The sequence below is a fragment of the Ochotona curzoniae genome, unplaced genomic scaffold (assembly GCF_017591425.1).
Source record: "Ochotona curzoniae isolate NIBS_2020 unplaced genomic scaffold, NIBS_Ocur_1.0 contig_2688, whole genome shotgun sequence".
NCBI classification, from domain to species: domain Eukaryota; kingdom Metazoa; phylum Chordata; class Mammalia; order Lagomorpha; family Ochotonidae; genus Ochotona; species Ochotona curzoniae.
The window spans coordinates 21,531,011-21,550,231 of NW_024465553.1; the positions used below are offsets into that span (position 1 = coordinate 21,531,011).

General features: G+C 43.0%; 1 protein-coding gene across 2 annotated transcripts in view; it reads right to left on the reverse strand.

Moving 5' to 3' along the window:
- The window catches only part of RAD51B (RAD51 paralog B), a 514,942-nt gene that overhangs the window by 15,858 nt on the left and 479,863 nt on the right, over positions 1-19,221 (reverse strand). The gene's annotated exons all lie outside the window — the stretch shown is intronic.

Here is a 19,221-nt window from a genome sequence, read left to right on the forward strand (position 1 = left end):
TATGGGTGTTCCTGTAACAGAGCCCCCAACTGCAGGAAAGGTTGAGTTATGCCTTTGCGGTCCAGGAAGGCAGACACAAATAGGCAGCCATGCACCGAGCGCAGGCTGGCAGCAACTCCTTCCACTTTCTCTCTTCCTTAATTGTCATGCCAGAAGGCTTCCTTTGACTCTGGTCACAAGTCCTTCCCCTTCCCACTCAAATACCCCAAATCTCACAGTGGTTGAGGGTGAGGACAGAGTGAAATTAGTTGGTGGAGAAATACGAGCAGGTAATTTTTTTTCCTGTAGAGGTGGATGAGTGAGTCTGGCTTTTCCCTCTGCCACTGCTCTCTGCTCTGTAGATGTAGGGTCCAAAGATAGAAGAACACCTTCAGTCCAAGTTCCTGGGATGAGAAGTTTTTGAAATAGATAACTCAGATATATATTTTTGTGTTCACAAGTTCCTGTCTGACTCTTTTCTCAAATCTGGTCTCAGTCCTCCCTGTGACCACTGTGTGGCTCTTGATTTATTCAGTGGTAAGGTCCCTGTGGACCATACCTGATACTTTTCATCTGTGTGCGAGGGTCCTGCTAAAAAGCTAGGGAGGAAACCCACTGCTTCTCACTTCAATAAGAGTCCTGGACTAGTAAAACCCATGACTGAGTTAAGCAAACCTTTCCTCTGCCCATGCCAAGTGTCTGTGACAGAAATCCTTCATGCCAGGGTTTTTCCTCCTTGTCCAAGACTTTAAAAAAAGGTTATTTTTTCAGCTGCTTGGAAGCCCAGGAAAAGAGCCAGGTAAGCAAACAAAACCAACTAGTCTTGCATCAGATAATTCAACAGGCTTTTGATAACTTGGAGTCTTCTGTCCCCTCCCCAGGTTGAGTTGAACTCTTCAAGCCAAAGGACAGAGAGGCCGGAAATGCTCTAGTCAGGAAGATCTATGGTTGGAAAGAGGCCATCAGATAGGGGGGCTTGGAGTGTACCCAGCAATTCTTCCAAGAATTCCCTCACTATTGTGTGGAGACAGCTGGGCGGAGAAGGGGCAGAGGGCCAGGGCTCAGTCCATAACTGGATCTTGCAATGATTAAAATCTGCTTCATCACTTGGAAAAATCACTCTCCAAGGAACACTGATGCCCAACACTACCAGCCTCACAGGGTGGTGGAAGGAGAGCAGAGAGTGAGTGTACGGCATCTCAATTGCCTCCTCAAAACAGGGGAGCGAAATCTGCAGAAGCAATCCAGTGCTTGAGAATGGGAAGATGGAAAAATGAAACACACAAGTATTTGAACAGGCATGGATTTATTAATTTATTTATACGTGGCCGGCTTCACAACTTTTCTAACAGCACCTGAGGCTCAGAACATAAACTGACCGAAATTCCTAATGAAATCTATTTTAAGACTCTGGCAAAAATGTCCCACAAAGATTGACCCTGAGGCCACAAGGTCTTAGGTCCCCTATGCTATCATTATGCTCTCTCATAGCCTGCCTGTTGATTGCTGACAAAATTGTTTGCCTCTAAAATAAGTGCATCCCATTGTCAGAGTATACAAGATACTGCCTCGAAACAGCTTACTCCCTACAGAAAACATTAATTTCTTCTATCAGTGAGTGGTGGCTTAACTTGCTCTGCTACAATGCCAGTTCTTCTCAAACTATTTTCTAATTTCCTTTGTCATTTATTCTCCAATATGCTGCTTACTGAAGAACGTGTGTGTCTTAAAGTTTGTACACATTTTAGAATTTCCCAGGGCTTCATGTGACTGATTATTTCATCTCACTGAAGAAATTCAGATGATTTTAGTCCTTTTAAATTTATAGAGGCTCATTTTTATTGGTTAATATATGGTTTATTCCAGAGGATGTTCCCACACACCTAAGGAGAATGTGTAGCTGCTGCCGTTTGAATGGAGTATTCTATAGGTACCTGTTAGGTCTAGTGGGTTTAAAGTATTGTCCAACTCTTCTATCTTGGTTGAACCTCTGCCTGATTGCACTATCCATTATTAAAAATGAAGTCTTGAAATCAGCAATTATTATTATTTAATTGTCTCTCTTCTTTTCTTCGGTTTGCTTCTTATGTTTTGGTCCAGCTGTTTATAACAGTTATACCTTCCTGATAGAGTGACCTTTCCATCACTATAAAATATCTCTTTTCTTGTTTGCAATAACAATTTTTGTCTTAAAGTCAATTTTATCTGATATTAGGACAGCCACTCCAGCTCTCTTTTGTTTTTCTGTTTTTGCATGACTTATTTTCCATCTTTTTACTATTTGTGCCTTTTTCCCAATAATTGTACATCTATGTGTTTTTTTGTTTGTTTGTTTGTTTTGTTGAAGACTTATTTATTTGAAAGCAGAGTTATACAGAGGGAGAGAAAAAGGGAGAGAGAGAAGTCTTGCATCTATTAGTTCACTCCTCCAATGGCCACAATGGCCAGGGGTGGAACAAGAAGAAGCCAGGAACTAGAAGCTTTATCTTGTTCTTCCACACAGGCTCAGGAGCCTTAGGACTTGGGCAATCTTCTATTGCTTTCCCAGACACATTAGCAGAAAGCTTGACTGGAAGCAAAATAGCCCGGACTCAAACTGACATCTATATGCGACAGCACTGTAGGTGACAGCTTAAGTCACTATGCCACAGTGCTGGCCACTAATTTGTGCTTCTTGTAGACAGTATACAGTGGGAACATGGCTTCTTTCTATCCTTTCTGCTAATCTTTGCCTTTTAATTGGGGCAGTTAATACATTTATATCTAATAGAACTATTGATAAAACAGGATAGATATGCCTACTGTTTTGCTGTTCCTTTTATATGTGTCGTGTTTCTCTGTTCTTCAGTTGTTGCCTTCTTTGTATGAGATATTTTTCTAGTATACGATTTTAATTATTGTTTTGTTGCTCCTTTTATAGTACATTTCTGAATTGTTTCCCCAGTGGTTACTCTGGGAAATGCTATCAACATTTTAACTTACGGCAGTTTAATATAAATTGATATTACCTCAATCTGGGCATTGTAACCCCTCTGAGCCTAATTTTTGTCGTTTCTGAAATGAACACAACAGTATGAATCATCATACAGAATAGATGAAAGAAATTAATAAACAATGTGATGCAGCATAAGAAACTAAGAAAAGTTCGTTTCTTTCCACTCTAGTGGGAGAATCTTGTGGTGGTAAAAATGCTGGAAAGTTAGTAAACTCCATTTTCATTTCTTTATTTTTTAAGTAAAAAGTTAACATTAACATTACCAATTTGAATTTTCTCATAGGTATCATATGAATCATTTGAATTTGGAAACTTCAATTTAACTTGAATTAAAGCAGCTAAAAATTGTAATGGGCAATTCCAAGTAACAAAGCCCCACTTCCCTTTCCCTGCCCCACACTGAGAGTACAAAAAATGACCGTAAAAACAAGACATGGAGGAGTCCTGTGCAGCGGTAAATGCTGAGCTCTCTAAACATCCAGTCAGGCAGGTGTGGCTTCCCAACAGCACCCGCAGCCCCAAAGGAAGCTGAGCCAGATCCTCTTGCCCAGGCCTGCAAGGGAGCAGAGCCACGCTGAGGCGGCTCTGGCCTCCACAGCTCACAGAAGGAAGACTGTGGTTGTGTGATTATTATGGCAAAGGGATGCCAGGAACTCAGAGGGTGTGTCTTGAATTCTGAAGTACACATCCCTGTTACATCATGCATGGGCCACATGGGATCTTCTCGAGTCTCACAGGAACCGATTCAAGGAAGGCAACATGTTTCTATGTAAAGAGGCCGAAATCTGGGCTCAACACATCCAAAAACAGCTGGTCAAGTGGGAATGGTTTGTGTAATGTACCACATCCCTGGCTCTGTCCTGATGGGTGGAAGAAACAATACTTGGTGAGAAATCAACATGCTCTTTCTTCAGAGCATGATCACATGGATTCTGTCAGCACAGCCTTCTTCACATTTCTCCCAAAGTTCTTCTTCCATGGAGAAAAAGGCAAAGGGAAATAGGGGAACATAACAAGTAGGCCTTCAGGTAGGTTGGAGGGTGTCAGAGACAGACAGCACGGACCATTCCCAATCTTGGTTTTGGAGCACAAAGCTACGCTAGCTGGAACTAGTGTGACAAGCATAGTGAGCTGCAAGACAGTTGGAATGGCATACAATCATCTTTGCACTGTTGTCAGGGCATAAGCAGAAGCTGTCTGCTTCATCTGCTGTATTTTTAATGTGACTGTGCCTACAATGTATTGTACATACAAACACAAACTGACTCACCTCTGAAGTATTGCTGGGAAATTAACCTATCTTGCGCCCACAGAAATAGCCTCCTGGGCTGAAATGATTCAAGGAAGGAGGATGTGTCCAAGAGGGAATTTAGACAGGACGTACAAAGAAGACCTTAACAACAACTAGGCTGGATCTGTAGAGAGTTGAAGAATTACCCTAATTCTTTGAGAATCCACCAGACATCGCAACTCTGGCAGATTTGGGATAGTAACAGTGATATGAGCTCACATTCCTTAATTAAGCCATGACTGTGTGCCAGGCATGCTGTTCTCAGACTTGTAATATTCAGATCAACTTTACGAGGCAAATATGATTATTATCCCTACTTTGCTGATGAGGTCAAGCAAGAGCTGCTCATGCCTATGGCATTCATTTACAGAAGCTCAAGAATAAGTGGGACCACTGGACAGGCACACAGGGGTACCAGAAGGTCCCTGCCAAAATAACCCTCTCTTACCCTAACTTGGCAGGGTATGAGATTCTCATTAGAACCACACGCTCAGACAAAATCTGTATCTTCAACTTCCTGGTTAACACACAGGTATTATCATAGGAAAGAGGAGTATGCTCCAGAATGAATCAGTAGATTATCAATTGATTCTTGCCCTTTTAGTGAAGATGAAATGTTATCTTGCCTGAGACACAGGTCCATGAAACTGAGAATACATATAAACACTGACCATGAAAGGGGTCAGACACTGTCCAATATAGGTTGTACTCTGATCTGGGAAGTCTAAAGCAGAAGCTCCATGGGTCCAGGATGGCCTGGCCTTGAGATCTCAAAAGCAGGGAGGGATGTGAGAGTCCTCCCATTCTGCCATCACACTATGGGTTGGTCTTGTTCAGAATTCCTAGTACCCTGTTACCAGTATCATAATCCAACCAGTCCTTTTTATTGTTCATGTTGACTATACTGTGGAATGATGTGCCGGTCCTACCAAGCAACTGCTTTTCTCTCTTTTCCCCATCCCTGTGTTAAAGAGCTCATGTTCATTCTGAATAAGTCAAGCACAATGGAGCTATAAGGAATAAATCAATGGACTTCTTTCCAAGCTCCCTCTCTTGCTAGGGTCCTTCAGACAGGGAGTTGGAAGGTAAACCCAGAAAATTTGGCCTTAAAAAGTCTTAACCTCAAGGTAAGTGTTTGACCTTGGGGCAAAGGCACCAGTTAAGAAACCAGTATTATGGTGCAGACAGTTAATCAGCTGCCTACATGGGTTCCAGTCAAGGTTTGGCTGCTCTGCTTCCAATCCAACGTCCTGCTAATACACGTGGGAAGCAGATAATTGCTCAAATATTTAGGCCCCTTCATGCATATGAAAGACCTGAGTGAAACTCTTGGTTCCTGGTTTCAACAAGGCTCGGCCTTGGCCACTGCAGTCATTTGGGGAGTGAACCAGCTGACAGAAGATTTCTCTTTGTCTGTCTCTCTCCCTATCTCTCTCTGAAAATCTTCCAAATAAACATCAGGACTACCGCAGCCCATATCAGAGTGTCTGAGGTTGAATCCCTGCTCCATTACTGAATTCTAGCTCCCTGCTGACGTGTACCCTAGAATGTAGCAGGCGATGACTCAAGTGATCTGTGCTATCTACTTGGGAAATTTGGATTTTTTTTTTCTGGCTCCCAGCTTTGGCTAGGCCTATCCTTGGCCCCTGGAGACATTTAAGGAATGAACCAGTAGATGGGAGCTTTCTGTCTCTAATACATCTTTTCATGAATTAGAAAATAAAAGTTAAAAAGTCCTGAACTATTTTGGGAACTTTCTGATGTCAGCTTCAGTCAGTCACCCCTCTCTGGGTTAGACATGGCAACCTCAGGCCTAGCCTGAAGGGGAGTGCGGCACTGTGACCAATCCCTGCGACATTCCCCTAGGGTTCCCATCTGAAATAACAACTCCCAGTGTCTCCTCTCCTTTCCAAGGAGTTCATCCTGTTTTAGAAAGAAACTCAAGCTGGGCCTAATTACCATGGAACTAAAGCTTTTCTCAAAGACAAAAAACCAGAGTTTTTCCCGTACTTCTCCTAAGAATAAGGAGGAAGATTGAGGTAGAGATCACTACCCTAACGGCGCTGTGGATTCCTGCACACACAGGCAGGAGAGGCAGCTCTTAGGGAGCTGGTCAGTACTTGGAGCCAAGAGAGACTCGGTGGAGACAAGAACAACTAGGGCAGCAATGTGTGAGCTTGGAGACGTGCAACACAGGCCCAGCCATCAGTCCCCTGCCTCCCAGGCGTGCTGTGAAATGGAGCAAGGATAGTCTCAGGGACAGCTGCAGAGATGGGCCTGAAGCCATCTTGCTCTCTGCACGGAGCTTTACTGAGTGACCTGGGAGTGTTTCCTGAACCATCTGTACATTTAGGAGCATGAGAGACAGGTCCAATTAAGGTGATCCCTACTTAGTAAAACATTTAAAGCCAACAATTACACTTAAAGATCTGTTCAGCCCAGACCAGTACAAAACACTATTTATGAGGTCTTTATAAAATGTTTACGATGCTCTTTGGGGTCCCTAGACAGAGGGGTTAGCCAAGGTTAACGATGAAACAAATCATGGGTACAGCATTCATGGAGTTAGTGATTTCTGAAGTGAGGCTAAATAGCTGTTTTTCTCATTTGCATCAAAGTTTTGGTGCTGCTTTAAAAAAGGATTTATATTATTTGAAAGGCAAATTTACAGAGAGAAGAAGGGACAGAGAGAGAAAGATCTTCCATCTGTTGGTTTGCTCCCCAAATGGCCACAAATGCTGGAGCTGAGCCTGTCTGAAGCCAGCATTCAGGAGCTTCCTCCAGGTATCATACATGGGTGCAGGGTCCCAAGGCCTTGGGCCATCTTCCACTGCTTTCCCAGGTCCTAAGCAGGGAGCTGCATGGGAAGTGGGACTCTGCACTCTCTAGGAGACAGCAGCTGCTAGCTCCAGGATTTAGGTGTCTGCCACCCAGTGGGGAGGTACACAGTGAGTTCCTGACTCTTGTTTTGGCCTAGCCAAACCCTGGCTCTTGCAGGCATTTGGGGAGTGAACAAACCAATGGTTGGAAGATATCTTTTGTCCCCTTGCCTTTCAAATTAATTTTTCTTTTTTTAAAAGAGAGAATAGACAAAAACATCCTCTCTCTTATATAGGCAGGGAAGTCAAGTCGAAGCGAGAGTGAGTGCTCTGCCACACTCAGTCAGCAATCAAGCCAGAGTGTGTGATGGGTTATTGCCAGAGATATGCTGGAGCAGGGAGAGACTGCAGCTGAAAGCCACTGAAGACACTTATGCCAGAATGAAAACACAAGACCTAAAAAGGGCAGACGCACTTCGCAATTATATAAAACCATATTTACAATAAGTATAAGCAATGATTACTTAGAACAGAATGACTTATTAAATGTTATATTAATTCAACAAATATTTACTGAATATCTCCTATACCCCAGGTATTGAGCTAGACATTTGGGAAAACAAAGATGAATATGATGAGTCCCTGCCCGTAAGAAGCTAAAGGGCCCAGCTTTGAGGTAACCCAGAAGGCCTGGGGCCTCCAGAAGATGACACTTGCTACAAAACACGCACATATATCCCAACTCCAGGCTGAGGGGGCACAGCAAGCCGGGGCTTTAGTGCTTTAAATGCCTGAACTTCTAGACTTCTTCAGATTAATCCAATTAATACATAAAAGAAATGTCCTGGTAGAATAAACGAATCACAGCATTATATAATCTGAAAGCAAACATCCTCTCTGTTCAACAAGCAAGACCCCTGCATAGCAAGCAGGAGTCCTCACCAGTGGCTTACCATGTGTTTTCACTTCTAGAAGAATATCATTGGCTTTCCTGCACCAGCTTTTCAAGCCCACCAGCAGGGCCTGCTCCGTCTGGGCTGTCTGGCTGCTCCAGTGTCACCTGCCACGTCTCCCCATTTGGGATACTGGCAAAGCTCACCCGTGGAGGAAAGCCATCAGGGAGCCATGGCTTCCTTCCACCTGGATGAATTCCATCGGGGCATTGCATCGGGGCTCTAGTTCAAAGTCATCCATCTGCAAAGCTGTGTTTCACTCCTCTCAGTCTCACACAGGCTCACCCCATCCCTCTACCTGGTGAGGAAGCCTCAAGGTTAGATTTGTACCAGGACAGCCTCTACAGGTGTTAACATACAGAAGAAGAAAAAAACCATGTGGCAAACAGCTGTTGCCCCGAGCCTTCCAAGCAACCCATAACTGCATCAGCACCGGAACTGCCTTACATGATCCATCAATGAAGGGGTATTGACTGCCTGGCATCTTATGCCGGGGGTGTTCTAGAATTGACATTCCTTTCCTGCAGGCCTAGACGCTGTTCTTCCAGGTCCCTTCCTACAGCAGTGCTGGCCATTAAATGCATTTACTGCCCTCCTGGCCGTTATACTACGTATGCCTTGAGATCTGCTGATCTAGCTAGATTTGGAAAATTGTATTTTTGTTTTGTTTTTACTTCCCCAGCCCCCACCAAGCTTAACCCAGAACACAGTAGATGTTCAGTAAATATCAGCTTGCCACATAATCACGTTTCCAAAATTATGGCTAATTTCATCTTGTTTGTTGCAACTTTGAACTTTGAAAGAATATTTTACAGCCATCCTTACTGATGAAGGGGATGAGCACTCCCTCACCCCCATGTTGCATTTTTTTGTAATGGAAGCAGATTTCAAGGACTTTCAATAAGCTTACAGTGTGGCAAAGCAGCCGTGGGCAGGATGGTTAAAACTCCCACAGGACTTTTAAAATTGATTTTTTTTATACAATATTTTACCTTATTCTCTAGCTGAACCATTTCAAAAAGTCTGATAAGCCAGAAAAGCTCTTGAATGTGTTCCGCTTCCTCTCTTCTATGGTAGAAACAAGAAATGGAAAAAAAAAATGCCCGAGAAAGAGAAAAAACAAAGGAATTAAATAATCTAGACAAAGGTAGACCTGAGTAATTGCAACTTGTCTACCTAGTGAGAAGTCGGGAGCCATCAATTTAGTAGCACATGCTCTTCTTAGACTTTCCTGTCTCACACTTTAGAGAACTGTAAGCGTTCAGTGCACATATTATTTTGTTTGCACTCTGCCATAAGTAACAGAGATGTAACTGAGAGCAAACAAAAAAAGGAATGTGTGGACTTACATAACTGGAATGTTCAAGGGCATTTCACCTCAGGCACAGTTGGATTCAGAGCCTCCAGTGATGACCTCAGAAGACCTCACCTTCCTCCCCTCCAGAACTTTCTCAATTTCTTGGTTTTGTTTAACTCTGGGTCGTCTTCATTGTCATTTCTCAAGTAGGTCCTCTCTGTGTGTGGGGACAATCATAGCCACCAACAGCACCGGGCTTACATGGTGCTAATTCGGCTATCCTGATGGTTGAGGGGAAAGTCCTGTGTTTACTCTAATGGGTTTTGCTTGGGGTAAACCACCGCTGTCAACCAATCTCTGTGGAAAGGGAATGTGATGCTTTCACTCGCCAGGCATGGAGCCAGTGCATACAATCAGACAACACGGGTTGTGCAAGCAACAGAGGCTGAAGAGGGGTGCTTCCTCAGAGGGAAATTCTGGGAGAATTGTGGTGCAGATATGAAAACCAGGGGTCAGAGGTCAAGGAGAAGCACAGAGATCAGATGTCTACCACACTGTTGATGAAGCATGACAACATAGCAGCTGAAAGCCAGGCAAGAGTCCAGAGTTTGACTTCTTTTCCTACCATTTATTAGTTGTTTTAGCTTCAGAACACTTAATCTCCCTGTGCCTATTTCCCATTCTGTAAATTCGGGCTAATAATACTCATGTCACAAGGTTACTGTAAAAGCCCACCTCACAGTGTGTGGTAAAGATGATGTTTGTAATAGCTCTTATCATGGGCCTGGCACAAAACTGGAAGCTATTAACGTTATTATCAGCATGCCCTGGGAGAGTTATAGGAAGCACAAGGGCTACAGTGGAAATGAGGAGGAAAGAACTGCACAGCCACAACTTCAATGCCAAACCATAGCCCCCACTGCAGTCCATGCGCTTGATCTTGGCACTTGAACAGAGTCCCTGCATCCAATTCCTTAACCCCTTGGAGCCCTTTATGGCATTTGTTCTCTATGTTCTATGAGTTTGGTAGGATGGATGATCCCTCCAGCTTACCAGGTTAATCACTCATGTACACCCAAGACCCAGTGACAACTGAAGGTGGCTCAGCAATTACCAATGCTGATTCCATTTAGGTTATTATCTGTGGCCCAGTGTTACAGATGGAGGGAGATGGGGGTTCAAGAAAGGCAATCCATTTTGAGATACATCTGTAGAAGTATATCTAAAGTTGGTAAAGAATAATTAAGAACAACAGTACACTTCTTTGTGACTAAGTCCCTCCATGTATAAAACAAGGATAATAGTATTTACCTTGCAATATGATGATCCAATGCGTTACTGTACCTGTATTTCTTTACTCATATCACAAATAGTTATGTACTTGATAAATATTCATTATTTTTCTTAAACAATTGCATTGGGAATGAGGAAAGTAGTCATGTTCAATGCTTTCCAAGTATGGAATATTTGCCTTCTTATAGACAGATCTTAGAGATTCAAAGGCTGGGAAGAGAATTCGGAGGTCTCTTCCCCTAACTTGTCTGTTTGCTCTGAGACTTGTGAGCCAACTGTTTTAGCCTCACACAATGTGAGTTTTAGCCTGCATATGATGTGCGCTTGGGAAGACATTCCACAATTCCAGTTTGCTGTTGGCTTTAGGCTCCATATTGAAGGTCTCTGCCCACCTCTGGACCTCATAAACAGAGCCATGAGAGGAAAAATTTGTCAATGTTCATCTGCATATCAAAGAAAGCCACAGAGCCAAAGAGCTCCCCAAGGATCCACACAGCCGCTTTGTCTACTGCCAAGCCATGGCCCTAATGCATGGATACGCCTACAAGCCAAGAGCCAAAGCCACAAAGTTCCAGCAGTTCACTTAGCCTTGGCATTTCAGCATACTGAGGGATCTGCTATGTGGGTTGCTGTCTCATTGTTAAAGGGCGAAAAACAGAAAAACCTCCCCACGCCATTGTCAGAAAACTGGTTCACTGTGCTCCTCGCCAGGACATGAGCTCCACCCCAGGCACTATAGTGGGAACAGCTTTGCTGCTTTGCATGATGGAACGGAGAAAATTCCAGCGTTCCCCACTGGTGATCCTTAATTTCTTTGTGGTCATTCTTTCCCACAGAGCTTCCTTGGATGGGACAGTATCTGCATTCCAGGGTAGGATGGCCAATGCCACCAGTGCTGAGTCTCTCTCAACCCTTGTCTCTCTGAGATGAAATACTCTCAACGGTCTCTTTTCTATCCCAATAGCTTTCCAGAAATTCTCTGACATCTTTCACCACCATCTTTTCCACGTATGGAGATTTGCTTGCTTTTTCAAATGGTAGCTCCAAATCCAGTGACTACAGTAACTTATCCCTGGAACCTGTGAGACTCAGAGTTCTAAAAAAGTCTCCAACCAAAGTTCTATCAAAGACTTCATACATGGGAATTCTGAAGTTAATAGTTGCTTATCATCTTTGGGCAGGTTTACTTCACTTAAGTCCATACATAATATAATGGGCTTTTCTTCTGTGCTAGGATTTTAAGCCACGCACCTAGCCTGACAGGAAGGTAGGCAGCAGGAAGCTGTACTTGAAATTGTGTCTAGTGAGTGCTAAGAACAAACCACTTGTTCATGGTGATTGACAAGAAATGTAATGAAATGGGCTCACCAAAGGCAGGCCACAGAGAACAAAGCTGCAAAGTTCTAGGCACCACCACAAACTGTAAAACATTCTTAGGAACATACAAATTATGAATAAATACCAAACTCTGAGTCATGACGCGTTATCTGCATCAGTAGTGCTTCCTATCTGTGAATTGTTTGAATCATTCTTAGAAGCACAAAATTGTATTCTGTTTTATTCTAAAAAATTTGTGTTTGTTGACAGGAGAAAAGTGAGCAGAAGTGACTTCCCCAAGGTTGGGTAAAGGTCCGTGCCCTGAACTCTTCCTCCAAGTGGCCAATGTGGAGTCAAACATCAGAAACTCCTGTTCTTTGTGTTAGAATCAGACCACCCTGTGGTCTATGAAAACCATCCCCACGTCTTGGTTCTGAGTATTTGAAAATGCAAAGAAATGTGACAGGTCAGAATCTCAGATTCCCGGGCTTTCTGATTACTTGCAAATCCACATAAGGCTCACATATCATCCTTCTCCGGTTTTCTCAGCATCTGAATTTGTTTGGTTGTCGCATGAGTGATGAAAACTTAAAAGCTGCGCTGATATGTACAGCATGTGGAAAATCACTCCAGGTTCTCTCCGTTCTGAAAGGCCCAGAGGCACAGGCACACATTCTCACACACCCAGACAGACTCACTGGTCCCTTCGTGCACACCTTCAACCTCAGCAGACACTCTGCTTAGAAAACTCCGCTGTGTGCTGACTCGATGGGAAGCCATGGGCTAGGTTCTCAGGCACCAGCCAAGAAGAGATGGGATCCAACCCATCCCCAGACCACAGGAAAAATACTTTCAACCACAGAACTGGCTGCAAAATATTCTTTTTGTAGGAAACAAAATGTTTCCAGCCCTGGGATTTTTTTATGGGGGTTGGAGGGGTGGTGGAGGAGGGAGTGTCCTTTCACTGTTATTGAGTAGAAAAGGCAAATGCTTAAAGCAAGAGGCCAAGTAAACATCTAAGGAAACCTAAACCAGGCTCCTTTGCTGGGAGAATGGAACACAAAGTGAATGAGCAGCATATTGGACGAGCCCCAAGGCCTCGAGAAGCTTTGGGAAAACAGCAACCAAGGCAGTTCTTTACATGTTTATGACCTCAGGTTGTCTGTTTCTGCAGCTCTGCTTACTGTCTGCTTGCTGTACTAGACTTGGACAAGCAACCTTGCTTTTCTGAGTCCCAAGGCCTTAAGTGTCAAGTGTGATAGGGGCTACTATAAAAAAAATTATGAGACATGCACTAAATTTGCACCATGCCCATGCATACAGCAGGTACTCAAAAATTGAGAATTGTAAACACAGGTATGCTAATGATCATGGATCACTCAAGAACTATTTTGATAGACCATTCAAATGCAAAGGTTCCTTAGAGATGAATATTTCAGCTCCTATACTTTATGAATAAGGAGATAGTCCTAGAGACACCAATGAATGTGACCCAATCAACAGTTTATGGTTGTAGGCCTGGGCATAGGACCCTGCAGAGAGGGTATAGGGAGTAAAGAGAAATGAATTTCAATCACATCACGGGATATTTCTAATGCTGTCAGTTGACAATGGATCTCAGACTTTGTATGCCTAATCATCCGCCAGGAATCTAGAAAGGAGGCTTTTAGACCTACCTCCAAAGCTTGTGATTTAATCTGGGAAGGTTCAGGTGTCTGAATTTGTTTATGGGTTCTGTAGGTGGGAGTCCAAGATGGATTTTTCTTTTTTTTTACCAAGAAGCATTACAAGGCCATTAAGCCACCCAACTGAGCAGAGGGTTAGAGTTGAGTCCTGCAGTTTAGCATAAGCAAATGGTGTGGCAAAGACCCCACAGATAATGAGGAAATAATCCCATTGTACAGAACAGTAGGCAGGGTATTGCTCAGCACTGCTTCACAGACACAGGGAAAGGCACTGGCCTTCTAAATCTCTGTTGTAATGGAAGAGAAACTTTTTTTTCTTTTAAATATTTATTTATTATTTTTATTGGAAAGGCAGAGAGGAGAGACAGACAGAAAGATCTTCCATCTGCTAGTTCACTCTCCGCAAATAGCTGCAATGGCCAGAGCTGAGTCAGGAGCCACGAGCTTCTTCTGGGCCTCTCATGCAAGAGCAGAGTCCTAAGGCTTTGGGCCATCCTCGACTGCTTTTCTGGGCCACAATCAGGGAGCAGGATGGGAAGTGGGGCTGCTGGGACACGATCCAGTGCCCATATGGCACATACAAGGCAAGGATTTAGCCACTAGGCTATCACTCCGTAGTTAGAGATAGAACTGAACTTTAAAATATTCTATTTTTCATAACAGAAAAGTCTTTTTTGCAGTAACTAGAGACAAAGGTATTGATTTATGTATATATGTTATATACCAGAATCCATGGATTAATCTTAATCTTGGAAAGAATGAACAGAGCATCCTAGTTTTTTGATATTCAAATACCAAAGTCCCCTCTTGTCATTTCTGGGGCTAGCATTCATTTTGTAGGCCAGGCTCCATTGTAGGCTAATAAAAGAAACTTGGTTACAAGAAAAGACTACAGTGTTGGACATTTTAGAGATCTCAGAAACTGCAGTTATGCTGCCATATACTACCTGCATCCTTTTCACTAAAATCCTGCTCTTTTAATATAAAACATATACCTGACCCCAAGTCCTATAAAATTCCACGCATCATCAAATAACCACATAAGCATCCTGGTTAATGATTACTGTGTTCAAGAATCTGGGACCTTCCTAGACACAGCCTAAACAGATTAATAATGGGGTTGACTTCAAGTTCTTTTCAAGAGGATGGAATTTCAGCTGCTCCCTGTCGTGATGGAGCATATAATAACCCCTTAGCAATTTCTGGGGTTTTATCCCAAAAGACTAGAAATATTGATCACTTTCTGCTTCTTGGTCCAATGCTGAAGAATCCAAGAAGGCCTGTAAGGATGGTTCTTCCATTTCTACTTTTCTTGGACAAATGCTTTTTAAAAACTTTATGTATGTATTTACTTGAAAAGCAGAAGGAAGGGAACAAATGATTCATCCACTGGTCCACTCCCCAAACACCTACAACATCCAGAGTTGGTCAGCCTAAAGCCTGGAAATTGCGACTTGATATGAATACCCGAGGTAGCTGTTAGGGACCCAAGAACCTGCTGACTCCTGATATACATTTGCAGGAAGCTAGAATTTGAAGTGGAGTTGAGAGTTGAGCAGTCTACTATGGAATGTGTACTCATCCTGATAATACGTGCTTGAAGACAGAAATGACCTTCATCCCAACAGAGTCCCCTTCTGAACGCTGCCATGTAACCTAGGCAATATAGCAAAGTGAAAGTCATAGTCTACTTGCAAAGAGAAAATCAATCATGCATTCTAGAGTTGGATGATGCCTGCCTTCACAAAAACCTCAGTGTCCCAGCTTACTGTCGACAGTAATACCTTAGAAAAGATTTGTTGTGGCGCTGGCTTTGCAGTGCAAGAGTTAATGCTGTTGCCTATGACACTTATATCCCATGTGGGAATGTAAGTTCAAATCGGGGCTGATCAGCTTGTGGTCTATCTCCCTGGAAGTGCACCTGGGAAGGTAGAAGAAGATGGCCCAAATAGTAGGACCCCGTCACTCATGTGAGAGACCTGGCTCCGTCACTCATGTGAGAGACCTGGCTCCGTCACTCATGTGAGAGACCTGGCTCCGTCACTCATGTGAGAGACCTGGCTCTGAGCTTTGGCTTGTACCAGTTTGGGCCATTGCAGGCAACTGGAGAAGTAAATCAGTGGATACAAGAGATTTCTTGCTCTCTCTCTCTGCCTTCAAATAAATAAGTAAATAAGTAAGTAAGTAAATAAATAAATAATTTTAAAAGATTGCTATAATAATTTAGGGCAATCTTCTAACCATCTACCATGTTTCTGGATTATTCCTAAAATCAACATCATTAAAATGTTCATACTATCAAAAGTAATATACAGATAATGTGATCTCAATCAAAATCCCAACAGCACTGTTTACATAAATAGAAAAGATAATAGAAAAAAAATCATTTGGAAACATAAAAGACCACAAATAGCTAAAGCTATTCTAAAGAATAAAAATAAAGCTGGGGGAATCACAATTCTAGACCTTAAGACATACTATAAGACAGTAGTAATCAAAACAGTCTGGTACCGGTACGGACACAGAGAAAAAGATCTATGGAACTGAACAGAAACTACCAAAGTAAACGCACACATGTACAGCCAACTAATCTTCAATGAGAGAACTGAAAATAACCCAAGGAAAAACTTGGATCTCTTCAACAAATGCTGTTGAGATAACTGAATAGCACCCTGCAGAAGTAAGAAAAAAGAGCCCCTCCCCTCGCTTGTCACCTTATACAAAAATAAGCTATAAATGCATAAGGACCTAAATCTGCACCAGGAAATCTTCAGAGTATTTGAGGAAAACATAGGAAGCACTCTAAAAGGTAAGCATTGACAAAGACTTCTTAGAAAAGCCACCAAAAGTACAGGCAGTCAAAACCAAAATTAACAAATGGGACTACATCAAATTAAGAAACTTCTGTACAGCAAATAAAATGATCAGCAAAGTGAGGAAGCAACTAAGAGAATGGGAGAAAATCTTTGCACACTACACAACAGATAGGGGACTGATACCCAGGATTCACAAAGAGCTTCAGAAATTCAGCAACAGCAAAACAAACAACCCTGTGAAGAAATGGGTAAAGGAAATGAGCAGGCATTTTTCAAAAAAAAAACAAATCCAAACAGCTAGTAGAGATATGAATAATTCTCAGGCTCCCTAGCTATTCGGGAAATACAATTAAAAACACATTGATGTTCTACCTGACTCCAGTGAGACCGGCCTACATTCAGAAATCTACCAACAACACTTGCTGGCGAAGATGTGGGGGGAAGATACCCTACCCCACTGTTTGTGGGAGTGTAGGCTAGCGTGGCCACTATGGAAGTCAGTGTGGAGAGTGCTAAGACAACTGAAAACTGATCCACCATATGTCCCAACTATCCTACTCCTGGGAATATATCCAAAGAAGGCGAAATCTACATATGAGAGAATAATCAGCAATCCTATTTTTGTAGCAGCACAGTCTACAATAATGAAGGCATGCTTGTCGAAAGAGTAGTAGTTGAAGAAGCTGTGGTACTCCATGGAATAGTCGGCCATTAAAGAAAATGAAATCCTACCATTTCCAGCAAAATGGTCCCAACTAGAGACCATTATGTTTGATAAAATAAGCCAATACAAAAAGGACAAACTTCATATAATCCTTCTGATATAAGGCATCCTTCATGCAAAATATAAAACAAATAGACAGGTAAACATGTATATACACACGTTCTCACAGATGAACTACAGAATGGAGACTAGCATATTGAGAAGTAACGATACACTTCAGTATATATCTTTACTTCTGAATAAAATGAGGACTCCCAATGAAGCTGTTAAATATATTTTGATAATAGGATACTAGACTTTCTATAATTGTCTATACTTATAATGCCATGATACACTTAAATAGCAGAATGTTGGACTTGTGACTGTTGCTGAAGGAATAAACTTTTGTTACAATACAGGAGAATACAGCGGGGCAATGGTTTGACTGGAAGGGGGATCCCTGTGCCTAAGGAACCATATTGTGGAAAAAAAAATTTTTTTAAATGTAAACCTTCTAACCATCATTATGGGCCTAATAAGACCAAGGAAGAGAGTCTGGCATGATAGCCTAGCGGTCTAGCCTTTGTGGTCACTTGGGGAGTGAACAAGTGGACAGAAGATCTTTCTCTCTGTTTCTCCTTCTCTCTGTAAATCTGCCTTTCCAATGAAAATAAATAAATCTTCAGAAAAAAAAAGCCCCAAAAAGAGAGTTATATGTCTTCTTATACACATGGAGGTGGCATTTGGTTTAGAATACAAACACAGTGCTGACCACTTAATCATCCTTTCTTTCCTGGAGAAAATTCTGCCATGCTTTCATCAAGGGGAGGACAGAGATTGGATGGACACACAGACACCCTGGAGCAGTTCAGCACACCTCCTTTAGAGGAGCTTCTGCGGGTTTCAAACCCCCAATCCCCTCGAGACATTATTTCCAGCCACTAAAATATTTCCTGAGCTTAGATACATCTGGAAAGTTTTGGAAAATCCGACAGGAAAGGATCGTGGGCCAAGAGAGTGCCTTTTCTCATGTCGTTCAGGAAGCACTGAACAGGAAAATGTTTGCCCTCAAAGACAGCTCAAATCAGGAGCCCAGCTCTCCGGACTGGGGAATTATAGGGCTGAGGAGTCCTTGGGGGAATCAGAAGCACCAGCAAACAGATCGGGGTGTTCTATTGACCAGTTACCAACCAGGGAGTTTATGTAGAACTCTACTGGTCAAGGTCACGTCAGGAAAGCAAGATTCACCTTATGCAGAGCAAGAGAACACTTTGAAAGAGTTCAAGGAAAAGAGGGGGCATGTGAGGTAACCCAGAGACTAGCAACAAGAAGGAGCTGTCAACATCCCTAGGGCTGGGGAAATTGGAAGAGGGGCCATTAATGGAGTTCAGAGGCTACACCTGCTCCCCTGGAGCTGAAGTTAACAAAAGGATCATGGGGGAGGAACTGGTGCGGTTGCCACAGACACCAGTAGAAATGAGGGTAGGAGTAGAAATACCAGGCTTCTCTCATCCTTGCTGCAGAGCCCTCAAGCAACTAGAATCCACAGAGAGGGAGCCTGGGAAATGGGAACTGCAGAGTTCCTTGGGGTATCAAGTGGGGCAGGATACAGCCAGGGTGTGGATCTGAGAGCAATAAGCTATGCATCTACCATTAAGGTAGGAATTCCTAATTTCCACTTTGCAAATGAGGATGTTTTAGTAAAGCTTGGCGCCTGAACTGGTACTTCTCCAAATTAGCTATTGGGTTTATATCCTGGGACATGGTACCCTTTCTTTCCCCAGCAGGCATCTCCAGGCTTTGCAATTGCCAGGGGCAGGTGGAGGAACAGGAGCAGCCACACACTGGGCCACAGGCAGGAGCCTTGCATGTCCCAAGAAGGGCCAGCTCTTGCTTCCTTCCCAGGCCTGCCCTTTCTCCCACACTAGTCCACTGCATCAAGCAGTACCCTCACCCACTCACCTACTTCATCAGAAGCCCTCCCTCTCCCTCTTTCCCATATGCCCTCCCTGAAATCTTCCCTGTGCTTAAAAGCTGTAGCCTCCTGAACAATCTCTTCTTGCTTTCCTGCTC